General features: G+C 49.2%; 1 pseudogene; it reads right to left on the bottom strand.

The window, feature by feature from the left end:
* Nucleotides 1-4,302: 4,302 nt before the first annotated feature.
* Nucleotides 4,303-14,732, bottom strand: LOC127326037 (laccase-15-like; annotated as a pseudogene).
* Nucleotides 14,733-15,453: the final 721 nt, after the last annotated feature.

The following is a 15,453-nucleotide window of genomic DNA, read 5'->3' as shown; positions in this document are numbered from 1 at the left end:
AATTGGGTTTTACTTCCCTCGAAGACTGTTGCGATCCCCTATACTTGTGGGTCATCAGCAAGCATCATAGCGATCCAATATCTCCAGCGGTCACTGAAACCACGAGCACGCAGCATATCCAACAGGTATGGCCAGCACACGGAGTCAAAAGCCCGCGCGATGTCGAGTTTGAGGAAGACGAGGGGGTTTCTGGCGCGGTGGAAGTGGCGGATTACCCCCGTGGACATAGATGAAGTTATCCTAGATGCTACGGCCGCGGATGAACGCGCTTTGACCCTCGGCGATCAGCTCATCAATGCGCTTGGCCAGACGAACGGCCAGCACCTTCATGAAAAGCTTGGCGACGCCATGCATGAGGCTGATAGGCCGGTAGTCCGCGAGAGAAGCAGGGCTATCGGTCTTCGGGATGAGGACGATGTGCGAGGAGTTGATGCAGGACAGGCTGGACCGGTTGGCGTTGTGCAACTGCTGAAAGGCCAGTAACACATCGCCCTTGATAATGGACCAGCACGCCTTGAAGAAAAGCGCGTTGAAGCCATCCGGGCCAGGCGCCTTATCGCTCGGCATCTGTAGGAGGGCGGCAAGGACCTCCTCCTCCGAGAAAGGGGCGTCGAGCTCCGAGAGGTCCGCAACAGGCAGCCCGAGCTCCTCCCAGTTCAGCTCAATCCGCTCCGTGCTGGCGGCGCCGAAAAGGGGGGAGAAGTGGGTGTGAGCACCTATAAAGCAGGAACCCGCCATGCCCGGCTGCCCGGTGACCACACACAGGCCGGCAAAGATGAAACTCGTCGTCAAGGAAATCGCCCGCGTCGCTCAGGAGGCCGTTCCGCTTGAGCTTCCTGAAGCTGTGGCATAGTGATGTAGAGGTCCGGGATCCTGGGCTTCTTGCTCATCTCCTTCCGAGAAGGTGGCGGCGGCGGCAGAAGTTGTGGCTTCGGGACAGCGAGCGGAGAACAATAGGACCAAATTAGAAGGCGTCGGATACCGGCATAACACACATTAGTGCTAGCAGAATCGATGTACATCAATGTTCAGAATTTCTCTGGCACGGTCTGCTGTTGTGCCTCGCGCTGGTGGTGCACGCCATTGTGGCTAGAGCAGCAGATGCCTCTCTTCTGGCCGCCGTCTTAGAGCATGGACGTGGTGCTTAGGAGAGAGAGATCGACAGCGATGTGGGCGAGCGCCCCGACCCTGCGTGGGTGACCGCGGCGAGGCGCCCGACGATTGGCGCGGCTAGTCAGGTATGACTCAATCGACTACGGAGTCGACGAGCGGGCCAAGCGCGTGGAAGCGATGCGACACGAGGGCGCTGCGGCCGAGTGCCTTGACGTGGCCGATTTGGTTGGAGCAATGGAGGAGCAATGCTTTTATTAGCCGTGTATATGAATCGATGTCCAACCCGTGTGTGATTCATCTACTCGTGTATAAGTCGATGTCGCTCAGTCATAGGTGGATTTCTGGCTGTTTTCTTGTACGGGATCAACGACGGACGAAAACGGTAAATCCAAGATGGACGAAAGCGCAATCCGATGGACCGAACCACGGAAACGTTAGCTCTTTATTATTAGGTATATATAGACTAGGAAAGATACCCGTGCGTTGCACCGGGAGATAAAACACAATACACACTAAATCATTTCCATTCAATTTTACCCCCTTAAAAAACCAAAAGGCTTGCAAAAAAATGTTCATAAGCATGGCATGTAATGCATGATTACGGCCATATCTGACTACTTCGCCAAATGTAACTGACTTTGCGCCCACGAGCAATCCGCACTCTCTATGACCGAGAGCAGTCTGTATTCGATACCATGTCTTTCGGACTCACGTCTTCTCAGTTCCAGGAGATTTACCCCAGCCATTCTCCTGCAATCATATCCTATGTCAACTATTTTAACATTGCCGAATTGTGATTCTTCGGCTTAATGTGAGAAAATGGTGGAGTATAATGTAAAAGTATTTCATGTTCTACAGCTGGATTGCAGTTCGTATTGGTTCACATGCCTTGTAACTTGGTTTAGCATGTCAACCAGGGAATATGAGAGATGAATGCTAATGACTACATCTTGAAAAGATAACAAATCATTAATAAAAACTCATAGTAGACCTTGGATGTAATTTTAGTTTTGTGATCAGCGTAAAATATACTGAGACATCTGTCAATTTTTTTTGTTTTGAATTACTACTAATGCATAGCTAACAAATAGTTTTCTAGATCCAATAGCCTACATCCTAAGGAAGTGAACCCACAGAAATAATATGCTAGCATACTAAACCATGTCATTTAGATTTCATTCGTAGCACAATGGATGGTGACTCTAGCCTTCAGCTCTTAGTGGGACAACAAAATGAAATGGTACCACAGCTCTATTTCAACTTTTTCTGATTCTTAATAGCAGGTTGTTTTTTGAGAGAGATAGTAGCAGATATTTAAACCAGCGTAGATGCATGTACAATCGTGTAAAATCACAGTATTTAAGTGCGAGAAACTTTCTGTTTCTGCCCATCCTTACGTGCTTTAACCAACAAAGCTAGAGCAGTAAAAAAAAGCCATCATATTAAAGTCAGAAAACAACAACAGTTGACTGGTTTTCCTTGCGGACTCAATCTGCATTGTTTTTCCTTGCATATGGAGTATTGCATTTGCACTTTATCCATTAAAAAAGGTGCTGCAGTTATCTGTAAAGACCACTCAGAGTACCAACTTTCAGAAAAATTCACCAATGAACTACTCGTCCATCAACCACTTGCTGGCTTCGGTGGGGAGAATCAGGATTACATAACAGGTACCCAACTCCATCATACTCCTCTGTGAGCACTGAATCCTACCTACAGTCTACAGCCACCTGTACCTAAATCTCTTCAGAATTCTACTTTCCTACTATATGTCTCCCGGCCAGCTAATGGTAATGAAAAATCCAAGAATGAAGTGAAACAACAATAGGTAATCACGGATGTACCAGTTCCATCTAAATGTCAGCGATCAGCTATGCTCCAACGCCCCGGCATCTCAGCGTTACCGCGTCCAACAAGAAGTTACTGCAAAAATTTGCTAGAGATTGAGAGGGGCTATGCATTGAACATTCAGATTTACGGCAACGGATTCAGAGATCAACAATAAGCATCAGGAAAAACTCGATCATCCGTGCGTCGCACCTTCCCTCGCCGGAGACCCAGCTGTCTGCTGCAAGCTCCGCTAACTCGAGGCCGCGTGCAGCGCCCCTGCCCTTGCCGCCTTGCCGGAAACCCCATCGCCAGCTCTGATATGTCCAACCTCCAACGCCCACGCAGTGCCCCTGCCCTCACCGGGCACCACGCCAACAACTCCGGGATCTCCACGCCCCGTGCTCCTTCTTGCCGTCGCACGGTGTCCCGCAGCTGGCCGTGAGCCCGCCGCCACCGCTACTCCGAATGGCGCCGCCGACCGCTCCAATGCAGGAATGTGGAGGGCGCCGCTGGAGGATCTCGAGGCAGAGGGTTGTACGGAGGAAGGAGCACGCGACATGGCGCTGAGCTTTGGACTGGGGCGGAGAGCACAGGACCACGCGCGCGATGGAGGGCGCCGGCGGCCGCGCGAGGAGAACAGAAGGACAGCTTGTCGTGGCCCTGCCTCAACGCGGTAGAGGATGGCGGCTTGTTGAAGATCACTACGCCGGAGATTTTCTGGCCCGAGTTGTCAGAGAGACCAGGCCGGTGTGGATTGGAGTTTTGGATCTTTGGAGATTTTATGGAAGAGCACGCTAGCTCGCGTTTAGGAGATGGAATTGGGCCTGGATTCAAACTGGGACCGATGGAATCGACCAAGAGTACCAGCCTAAAAAAAGAACAAACCGTTTTTCCTTGCCTAAGCGGTGGCAGGCTATGTAATTTTAACAGAAAAATAGGGGTAAACAAAACGGATCAACAAGAAACTCTTTTGTTTTTATTATTAGTTAGGTATAGACTAGGAAATTTGCCCGTGCGTTGCTACGGTGATTGATACTATTTTATGCCGAAATCCCTAACTTGACCAGGTTCTGCGGCCACTATCATCTCATGTCCCTAACAACACCGTCAGTATCATATTTGGAGTTCGATGAAATTTTTGGACTTAAAAATCACAATCTACAACATATTTAACACTGATTTTGCAATGTAAACAGTTATAAGCCCGACACCGGTCCAACGAAAAAGTGTTCTATAAATTCCTATGTGATTCTAACCCATCATTGTTATTTATAATATGCTCTTAATCTTTACTGGTCATTTTAGTTCTAGCCCTTTTGCATGACATGCTAGGGAACTAAAATCAGTGCAGGTCTACTTCTACTTCGTAAGCTATTTAGTAGAATTGAGTGTACAATTACCATCAGGTCAATATACATTAGAATTGCAGATCCAAATCTTCCAAACTCGAGACATTTCTTTAGGACTACCTGACTTCTTTTGCAGTTTGCATCTTTGTAGATGCATAGTGATTGTATCAGAAACAAAACTGTAATGAGATGATACCGAATAATCAAAAATCAAATAATGCTCAAAATTCCCAATTGTAGTGCACGTCAAATACATCATATACTTCTGCAACTTAATGAGTATAGGGAGCAGCAGAAGCCGCAGAATGTTCTCAAGCATCAGGTTTATCTCGTGACCAACTGACCATCATCAGCAGGGAGCGCACCTTGCGTAGTAGCATAGCTGGGCTGATAAAATGATGAAGGCAGCGAGAGCGTTAACCTCTTTGATGGGTAGGATACCTGCAGCACGACGCTCAACTCCATACTCCTGCGGATCGACGTCCACTTCAGGCAAGTCCTAGCACCGACCTCTACCAATAGGGCAACCAAGATCTCGATATGAACCACCCCGCCAACCACGCCAAAGCTCGCGGCCACCCTATGGCAGCAAGACAGAAGAAAGGCTCCATATCGAACACACATGAACAGGGCTGAGAACCACACCACAGATCTTTGGCGGAAGAATGATGCACGCCTCAACTCCCGTCACCGCGTCACAGGGCAGCCCCGCAGACTGTTTTGCACGCGGACAACGTTGGAGGACCTTGGCGGGGGGCGCAAGAGCATCGGAGCGGAAAAATCGCCAAATCGCTAGTTCGTTTTTTCCTGTGCTTTGCCTCAATGTTCGTGTTGCCTCTGCCGCTAACTTCGCCGGCGGTGTCCTGCAACCTAGCTGCACCTTAGCAGGATCGACGGCCTATCCGCAAGTCCCCGCGTTTTTCTCCGGCGACGCTGACACGCTGTAGTACTCTGATCTCCGATGGCCACGGTGGGGCTTGCCACCTACCATTGAGATCCTCCTCAAGCAGCTCCATTGGGTAGATCAACACAGCGACGACCTGGAACTCGCGCACTCTACACTATGTGTTGTTCTAAGAAACGCATTGACATGAGCATATGTTGATATGAATGCTTAAGGTTCACTGCAATGCAGAAGAAACTGAAAAGAAAGAATTGCCTATTTTCCATCAAGCTTGCTCGGCAGTAATGTCCAACACGATAACCAGTCCTCTTGCGGATCACAGCCTGTTGCAATTTCAACAACGTAATTACACACATATAGAACTGGCAACCTTAGAGCATCTCCAGCCGCGTCCCCCAAAGCGTTCCCCAAAGCAATTTGGGGCACGCCGGACCAAAAAACCGTTCCAGCCGCGTCCCCCAAACCCGAATTTTGTCCGCGCGCCCCGATACGGTGTCCGGCGCCCCGAGCCCGTCGGCCGTCCCCGTCCTACAGGGGACGCACCGGGAACGCCGGACACACCGAAAAGCGAGGCGAACCGACGCGGGCCCGTCGCGTCAGCGGCTTAGTGAAATTCTTCTCCCACTCCTGCCAAATCCCGCACCTCCCGCCATATCGCGCCTATCCCGCCGCGCATTTCTGGCCTCCCAACACATATCCCGCCGCCGATTCATTTCTCCTATCCCGCCGATTTGTTTCTCCCTCCCGCCGTCCACCCGCCGCCGCTACCCTCTCCCCATTCCATGACGCCGCCGGTAGCCCCCAAGAAGATGGCCAAGAAAGCGGCCAAGAAGCCGCCGGGCAATGCGACGAAAGGGGCGAAAGCGCCGTTCGCGAAGCCGCAGAAGGCGCCGGCTCCGTAGAAGAAGCCGGAAGGATGGACCGATGATCAGTGGCATCAAGACTGTCTGCGCCGGAAGATGTCGACGGCGGAGCGGAAAGGACGAAGGGTGGCGGAGCAGGAGAAGAAGGCTCTGACGGCGCGCCAGCACCAGCACTTAATGGACGGGTGTCTCGCCGTCACCAACGCGAGCCCATATAGTACGAACGTGCCGGTGTACGTTCCGGGAGTGTTCTCTCCGTCGTCATCCGCCTTCTACAACGACGGCCCCTCCGGCACTCACGGGTGCGTGACGCCTAACTTGTCATTGCACTACTAGGATGTGCTGCCGCATGGCGGCTTCAACCCCAACAACCTCTACTCCCCGGCGTACGAGCAGCGCGAGCCAGGACCCGGTGCGGACGGCGACCCTTTCACTGGCCGCAGGGGGCCGCTCGAATTCGACAGCGCCGGTGCTGAGGGTGCTGAGGAAGAGGGCGGGGGTGAGGACGAGGAGGACGATGAAGAGGAGGGGATGGAGGACGAGAGCGGCGCCGACCTCTCCCAAATGGTATGACTCTTTCTTCCATAATCTGTAGCGCCTACATTGTGTTCGATGAAATGATTCCGCTTCCTTTGGCTAGTTTGATAGGGCCATGGAGGTTTACGCGAGAAACTCGGACATAAGGCGTTCGCGCTGATGCATTGCTATACCAAGCTCAAAGGGAACGAGAAATGGCGGTTGACGCGCCTGTCACTGTCCAAGGGGAAGGACACCATTGATCTGGACGCGCCGCTGGCAACGTCGGCAGGGCGTCCTACTGGCAACAAGGCTGCCAAGGCCGCCTTGGCCGACGCCGCATCGTGTGAGAAGACGCAGGCGTCGATCACGAAATGCCTCGCGGACGTCTCCTCGACCTTTCTCTCCCGCGACAAAAAGGCCGACGAAAGGTGGGCGGAGCTGATCAAGAGGCAAGAGGAGAAGTTGGAGCTCAAGAAACGCAGGGACGACATGTCCCTGCTGAGAGCGTCGACAGAGGGAATGTCTCCCCGGACGCGGGCGGCGCACAACTTCTTCAAAGGCCAGATCCTCGATGACATCGAATCCAAAATGGCGGCGGCCGACGCTGCGGCCGACGCGGCGGCCCAGGAAGCGGCAGCGGCAGCAACCGCGGCGCAAGAGTCGGCTGACGCGTCTTCGACTGCTACACCATCGTCGGCCTACGCGACGGCGGCGGAGCAGACGGAGCATGCACAGCACCAGGCAGATCGCGACGAGGTCATCGTGATCGACGGGCCTGCGTCGACTCAGAATACGTCGCCGTCGACCAACCCCTTCTTCTAATTTAGCATGCACTATGGTCTGTAATATGATCGCGCGCCTAGCACTTTGATCGCCGCTACTCTGATCGCGACGATTCGGCGGGAACGATCTCTTTTGAATGCAACAATTTAAATTTCTGATTGGGGCGGCGTTTGGGGGACGCGGCTGGGGAACGACGGCCCCCAAAGACGGCACGAACAAAACACGTTCCCCAAACGCTCAATCCGGCACGGTTTAGGGGACGCTTTGGAGGACGCGGCTGGAGATGCTCTTAAATCATCGTTCAAAACTCAATGTCTAGAGTCACCCGTCTGCTCGATAAAATAGAAGGCAAGGCATTCGTAGTTGCCTCTGATTGTGCTTTACTGCTGTTTTTTCTCTGAAAGAGCACACAGCTGGAGGCCCTGCGCAGTGGTTCCGCCAAACGTGCAACTGAAACCTGATGCTTAGGTGCATGAATTTTTTAGCGTCAACGATTGCTCAACTCAAGGATTACATCGATGAGCGGACGCTCGCTTCAGGTCCACGCAGGTGTGCCAACGATGCCCGCACGCAGGTAGTTTTATTTTCTGTTTCTTTACCGCCTGGGATTCGATCTTGCCCTGCTGCCTCGTGATGCCGCTTGCCGCTGCCATGATCCTTGCTGCTGGCCGCTTATGCTGGATTCGGCGGCGAAGTGAAGAACGGAATTGATCGCGCGCCACGGGAGTCTGGGCGTCTAGCGGCTAAAAACGGATGAACAGCTCAATGATATGCTGGGTTTGGTGCCGCGGCGTGTAACAAATCGACGGACTCCTTTTTTCAACAAATCGATGCGATTCCTGCGGTATGTTGGAGGAAACGATCTCGTCGGCCAAGCAAGCGGATTTCTTGGACAGGCGAAGGAGAAACCAATGCAGGACGCTTTGGAGCCAGCATCCAAAGCCGGAGGTAACTGACACTGGTTCATTGTCTGTCTTCAGTTTTGGAACCACGACATTCAAGTCGATGTTGCCAGCCTGTACTTCGGGAAGAGCTGACTCGTCCTCTGAATCTTGCGGCACCCACCCGTAAGGAGAGAGGATGTGCCCAGATCGCCGCGGCGCAGTGCTGACCCCCCTTCTGCGGAGTAGAAGATGGGGATCTCATCTCTGGACCTCTGACTCGGCAGACCATGCCCAACAGCGAGACGCTTGAGGCCGGCAGCGGAGATCTTGGGGCGTGCGGTGGCTGGCGTAGGAGGGGCAGCCGCGTGGGCCAGATTTGTCCGGCGAACGGCAGTGTTGAAGGATGCGTCAACTGCAAGGTCATCGGGGAGCTTCGATCCGCATCAGAACTTGGGATAGAGGGAGCTGATTTATTTCCGGACGGGAAAGAGAGAGTCCTGTAGGACGGGGCAGGCGAGCGGTGGAGTTCGACTCTGATACGGCAGGAGGCGCGTAGGAACAAAAGTAGGGAACCGCTACGTGGCATGCTCAATATTATGCGATTTGGTGGGAGAGTAAAACAGTTCAATAAAAAGTGTTGACGAAATTTTTGGCAGAAACCTTACCTCTTTTATTATTAGGTAGGTATATAGATTAGGTATAAATTAAAGTATGATGACAAATTCTTGTCAAAATAGCGTACGTTTTTCTTAATTATACATATTCCACTATACTATTGTGGCCATCACAACTTGGATAATCTGTTGGAGGCGGGGAAAGAGTCGTTTCAACTGTCGGCCCGTCCTCCACCACGAACGCCATTGCCATGCCCGACGACGAGTGATGTTCGGTATGACAGTGAAAGAACCACACCCCTGTTGATCAATGCACAATGTGTAGACTAGTATCAGAACACCCATCTTTTGATGCAAATATCAATATAAGAATGTATAATTGCACATACCAGGATTACTTGCGACAAATCGAATCACTGTCCACCCATACATGGGGACATGAGCGGTGTTCTTCACCGACGGATTCACCAAGTTGTATTTCGGCACATCCTTCTCTGCGTCATAATAGCCAATCCCCTGTGCGAGAATGAAGAAATCGTGCCCATGAAGGTGCATTGGGTTAGAGTAGCTCATTTCCCCCGGTGGGCCCTGCAACACGATCTCCACGGTGCTGTTGTAGCGGAGATTCTTCACCAGCGTCGCCGTCACTGTTGGAGTTTGAGTGAAGTTTGCCATCGGTGTCGCTCTTGGAAACTCTATGAGGGAACTTATGTTCCTCATGTTGTTGTTGTAGTGTGCTTGGAGCAATGGCATCGCCGAGGGATGCTGAAATGAGATGTTGTTAATCATGGTCACCTTACAGTGGGGTGATCCAGCATACAAGCAGTTGTCTCCTGACCTAAGGGCCATGAACATATGCTCATCGATGTTTGACGGAACCGTCTGAGGCAGTAGGCTGGTCAAGTTGCCATGGAAGTAGAAGGATGGCCTTTCATCGTGCCAATCAGGCAACTCTGGGGCCATTATCGTCAGAGTATCATCACCCGACCATTTCATTGGATTGTAGGATACAATCCCTCTCGACATCAACACCCGCTTCTGGGTGATAGGCTCAGTTGTTTGAACGGCTTGAGCGACCATGTAGTACCTACAAGGAGGAGCGTCGGCAATGACCAATGCATCGAACGTATCACCTGATGCGATCGCGATGATATCTGTGGTGTATGGTTTCACATAGTTGGCATCAGCGACGACCACAGTAAACTTATGCCCAGCTATCTTCAAGTTGTACGCTTTGTCGACTGCAGCATTTACTATCCGTAAGAGATATGTCTTTCCTTGCACAACATCCAGCTTGTAGCTGTCTTCAGTGACCCCTACATGTGGAGTGAAAAAAATATTGTTAACAAGATGTCAACAAAATTAATCTAACCTAAAATGAGGTGCTTAGTCTTAGAGTAGTATGCAAACCACAAAATAAAATTACTCCATCGGATTCGTATTAATTGACTCAACTGTTTAAATATAGATGTAGCTGGTCAACAACGCGTTTGGATCGAAGGATACTAATTTTCGTTCAAATACAGTTAAAAACATTTTTTATCTATTCATGAATACATTTGTCCAGATTAGTGTCACAAACTTTTGTTAGAATTATGTATTTTTGAAAGAATCCTTCGATCAGTTTGTCGCACTAGACTTTTATAGTTAGTGTTAGTAATTTTTTTCTTCAGAAAAATAACTTCATAGATTAATGTACAATGACTCTATCCCACCATCATGCGGTGGCGCCCCGCGCCGCACCAGGGTGCCCCCGCCATAGCCCCTCATCCTCCCCCTTACGTGCATCCCCACCCGCCATCGCCAAAGATGTCTCTTGGCAAAGCCCGTGTGGCGTGGCAGCGGATGCGAAGCTTCTCGGCCATAATGGAGGAGCAACAAAGGTGCTCGTTCCGGCCATCTGCAGGCGACGAAGGCGGCCTAGTGGGCTCGGTGGTGTGGGGGCAGCGGGTGCAGCGTGGCAGGCGGCCCCGATCAGAGCCCAGATGGTTTTGGCCGGGCTGTGTCTCGATGACCTCGATGTATAATTGCAACATTAGGAAGCCAGGGCGGTGGTGGTCTCCTCTTTGAACATAGGGGATCGGCTAGTCTGTGGCTCAAATCTAGTTCCCGGAGTTGATGTGTCGTTGCCATTGATAGATGTCCCTGCCTTCAGTCATGGAGGACAATGCATGTCGGCGCCTGTTTGTCGCTGCCTTGTTGAAGCAATTGTTCCTGCAACCTGATTTTCTTCTCGATCGGGCTTCTTCGGGGGAAACCCTAGACCTAGGTCTCCCGAATCAGACGATGGTGAAACTCGGCGCCGGTCTCCCTTCTAGGGCATCATTTTTGGAGCAGACAATAACTGGAGGTGGTAATGAGGTGGAGCGGTGTGCATCTACTGTGTCGACGACTGCACATCTCGGTGGCATGGTGCAACGGGGTCTCCGCAAGGGATGTATTATGATTTCATGCATGGCGGAAGCACTGTCTGGCGCCATGGTGGCGTCCACGACGAGCCTGTCAAGGTCAATGCCTTATCCTTATTGAATATAGGTCTGAGGAAGATGGTGGCAGTAATTTCCCGAGCATACGCAATTGTGTGTGTTCTGGGTATGCTAGAATGGTTAGTCATCCTGACTCGCTGTTGGGCGTTCTGGTCCGGGCTCTGGTATTCTGATGATGTGCGTTGGTGAGGTATGGCCAAGAGGCCCCGTCAAGATCACCCTCTTCATCGAACTTGTAGGTGTTGCAACATATGTCGTTATTGACGTGACTTCAATTTAATATTTATGTTTTGCTTCAAATGTTTCGGTGAATAATTTTAATAAAAGAAAATTGTGTGCATGATTTTGATCATGCCACAATTTGAGGAACATGCAAACATTAACCAACAGGATAACACCGAGAGACGACCCATTAAATAAGATGTAATTTTTTGTTGTCTAGAAGATATGCAATGTACTCCCTCTCTCCCAAATTAGGATGCATATTAGTTTTGGTCAAAGTTTAATTTTATAAATTCTGATTAAGTGTACAAAAATTATAGCAACAACTACAACATTATCTCAATGTTATTAGAATCATCATCAAATACATTTTTGTATTATATGCATTTAGTATTATATATAAAAATTAATATATTTTCATATACTGTTGGACCAACTTTATACAGTTTAACTTTGACCAAACCTAATATGTATCCTAAATTGGGAAGGAGGAAGTACAAGATACTATCATCTTATAAATCCCTGCACATGATAGGAATTACCAGAACAGTTATTGAAGTCTCCGAGCAGTCCATTGATTGTAGGTGAAAGAGGAATATCACCATATATTCTATTCTCGGTTTTTTCATATAGCTCAAAAAGGTCCATGTCAAACCATTCACCTGTGTAGAAGAAAACATAAATAGTGGAATGTAAGATAGTTTATTTTATTGCAAACTTGCATAAACAAACCTATAACAATGGTTTGGGAAATGGGTATGAATTGGGGCCCAATCTTGGTCGGATGATTAAGACGCCATGAATAGTTGCACGAAGGAAGCCAACGTGAGCATGCCACCACAACGTTCCCTCTTGGCCAATGACGTTGAACCGACATGTGAAATTCTTGTTCGGCTGGATTGGGCATTGCGTTATCATCGCTGGTCCATCAGCCCAACAATTATTATGTTGCTTTACTCCATGCCTACATATATACATCAACAAATTTTTAGTGGTGCATTTCAATGCGAAGTTTGATAGTAAGTTCATACAAGTGGGGGATTGGTAACCGAGGGTCTGCTAAAATTGGCTCCCACAACCAGACTAGCTAGAAGAGCCGAAGGACGAGGTGGACACAAGATGGCATCCAAGGGTACATGACATATATAATGAATGATGAGATACCAAAGACAGGTTAGGCCATCTGCAGCGGGGCGATCCGTCATATCATGGGATGTCCCAAACGGTCCACATGGACTGGCGGTTAGGTTGTGGACGTTCTAGCGATGCTACCTAAACAGACTGACTCGTACAGACCGACACATCCGTTCACCAAATTTGGACCGTTGATATGTCGTATCGGACAACGCGCACATTTGTACCTTGGCCGCAACAACAATCTAACATAAGTGGCCATTTCATTTACCACAACAGTATAAGATATGGATGTCCACGGTACTAAGTATGAAACTATGAATTGTTTATAGTAGTGGCAACATCTTGAATAAAGGATTCACATTGCAAGAATAACGAGAAAGAAAATATTGCAATCTCAAATTTTCATAGAAGTACTATAAAACTCTATGGATCCCTTGTTGATGCGATATATGATGCCATCCTCTCTTGATTTACAAGAAAAACTAACCCTGGTAGTATTAACTAATCAAGTATCACCGTACAATCTCAACCGTTGATCGAGTGGGGACAAGGGCTGGGACACGTTGCTTGACAATTGAGACTTGAGAGAGACTGGTGGTCACTTCACGTAATGGGCTGGGCTGTTATCTAGGCTGCTCCATGAATTAATTCAGGAGGCTTGGTCCAGTACAACCCCTTCCATAAACTCAACCAAACCCAATGGTCGGTTTAGTTTAGGTTTATGTCCAAACCCAAATCTGAAATCCGGTATATACCGCCATTGCAAGACAGTCCGGCGCCACAAGCCAGTTCGGCGCGTGCGGTCAACGTAAGGCAGTTCGGCATTGCAGGACAAACCGCTGCAGGTACCGCAAGGTAGTTCGGCTAGTCCCATTCTTAACGTGGCGGACAATCCGTTCAAATTGTCTCAGACTATCTAGGATAGATTTGCTAACTTTTTATCTCGCTGCCGTGCGGTTATATAACCTGCACGCCGCCCCAACCCACCGGCACACACCTACGGGGCATTCCTGAGGCTCTTGTCGCCCAGCGCCACGTTGCAATGCCTCGTGGCCAGCCATCACTGCCTTGTCGCCGCAAAAAGATCGTCACCGAGTACAAGAGTCGCCGCCATTGATCCTCTATGTATATAATCATGTACATACTCATGTAACCGTGAAAACAACTGAAGAAATCAGTTTCGGTCATATCGGCGTCATATCGGTCTCTGTTCTAGTTAATTTGGGGTTGGTTTTCGGTACTCGGTCTAATTTAGCAAGTGCACCCAATTGAAAGATAAATTTTATTTCTCTCGCGTGAATTCTGTGCATGCCACCATGTCCAACTACTCATGCATAACGACTAGAATAAATCTGATTGGATAACTAACGCTACTTACCAATGAATTGTTACTCCAACGGGCGACTTGTTGATGACATGAACAACCACGGAGTCCCCTTCCGTGACCTCAATCGCCGGGCCGGGGAACTGCCCGTTCACCAGAGTGACAAGTGAGTCGTTGCACATGTGATGCATCTCGATCTGGCTCACCTGTATGTTCGAGCACATGATAAGAAACAATCTTCTACGTAGATAAGGTACTCTCGCAAATTTATCTACAGTTATATATGTTTATGGAGCAACCGGCAGGAGCACTACCTTTTCATTAAGCAAGAGGAAACAACGAGCCAAACTGTACAAGAGAGGACATATTTAGATTAAGGTGGTAATATACCCAGAACCCACCATGAGATAAGAAAACAAAGGAGAACAACTAATCCGGTTCGGCCGGGATGCAGTTGTACATGTTTATACACAATAAAAACGAGTGTAGAAGCAACGAGAATCTTGAAGAATTTGCTACACTTAATTCGAAACCGAGAAAGTATGTTCTGAAATGTACTACACAAGGGGCATAATGGCGAGAAGAGAAGAAGGGAGAGCTAGCGAGGAGCTTACTACGAACGTGTGCTCAACGAGCGCCGCCTCGGCGCCGCAAGCCGCTGCAACTGCCGCTGCAAGGAACAAGACGACCCACGCGGTGGACATGGCTTAAGACGAGCGAGGAGCTAGCTTCAAGACGGCGTACTTCAAAGCAGACGCGCGCTCTAGTCTCGGCACCAGCTAGAGCATATATATTGCTCGCCGATTCTCTAGCTCCTGCATAATGGGCCACCAGTGTCCTTTACCTGATACAATCGTGAGCTGTTGAATCTCTTGCTCGATCTAGTCAACGACTCCATGTTTTACCTTATTTTTCTCTGATATGGAAAACTAGTAAAGAAGTTAATCACGGGGTAAATCTCATACTCCCTCCAATCCTTTTTAATTGATTCGAAGTTAGTAAAAGAAAATCTCCTCCTGACGCCACTAGCTAGTACTGCACCATGCATCTATCTGTCCATTACTCTTTATCGAAAAAAATCTGTCCATTACTACTATAGACAGTTTAACTGTGATTTGTCTACTAAATTTTAAACGGAGTTTGTCTACTAATTCACTCAGGTGAGCTTTCACTCGCCAGTCGCTGCAGATTACCTCACATGCCCATGTTTGAGCAGCAAAGTATTTTGTGCCAAGGTAAACTACAGAGAGGGGCACAAGTTGATATCAGAAAATATGATTTCTGGCACATTGACTTTTAATTAACATCCATTTCCCTTCTAGTTCAAGTGAGAAGGTAGTTTGGCGTTGTTGGGAAAAGGCTCTAGCCGCAATAGCTCTCGTGGCACAAGAGCAAATGTCCGTCCAGATTCTTCTGGAACCCTTT

The sequence above is a fragment of the Lolium perenne genome, chromosome 1 (genome assembly GCF_019359855.2).
Source record: "Lolium perenne isolate Kyuss_39 chromosome 1, Kyuss_2.0, whole genome shotgun sequence".
Classification (NCBI taxonomy): domain Eukaryota; kingdom Viridiplantae; phylum Streptophyta; class Magnoliopsida; order Poales; family Poaceae; genus Lolium; species Lolium perenne.
Note: the sequence above shows the minus strand (reverse complement) of the source record. Positions and strands in the feature narration are given on the sequence as shown.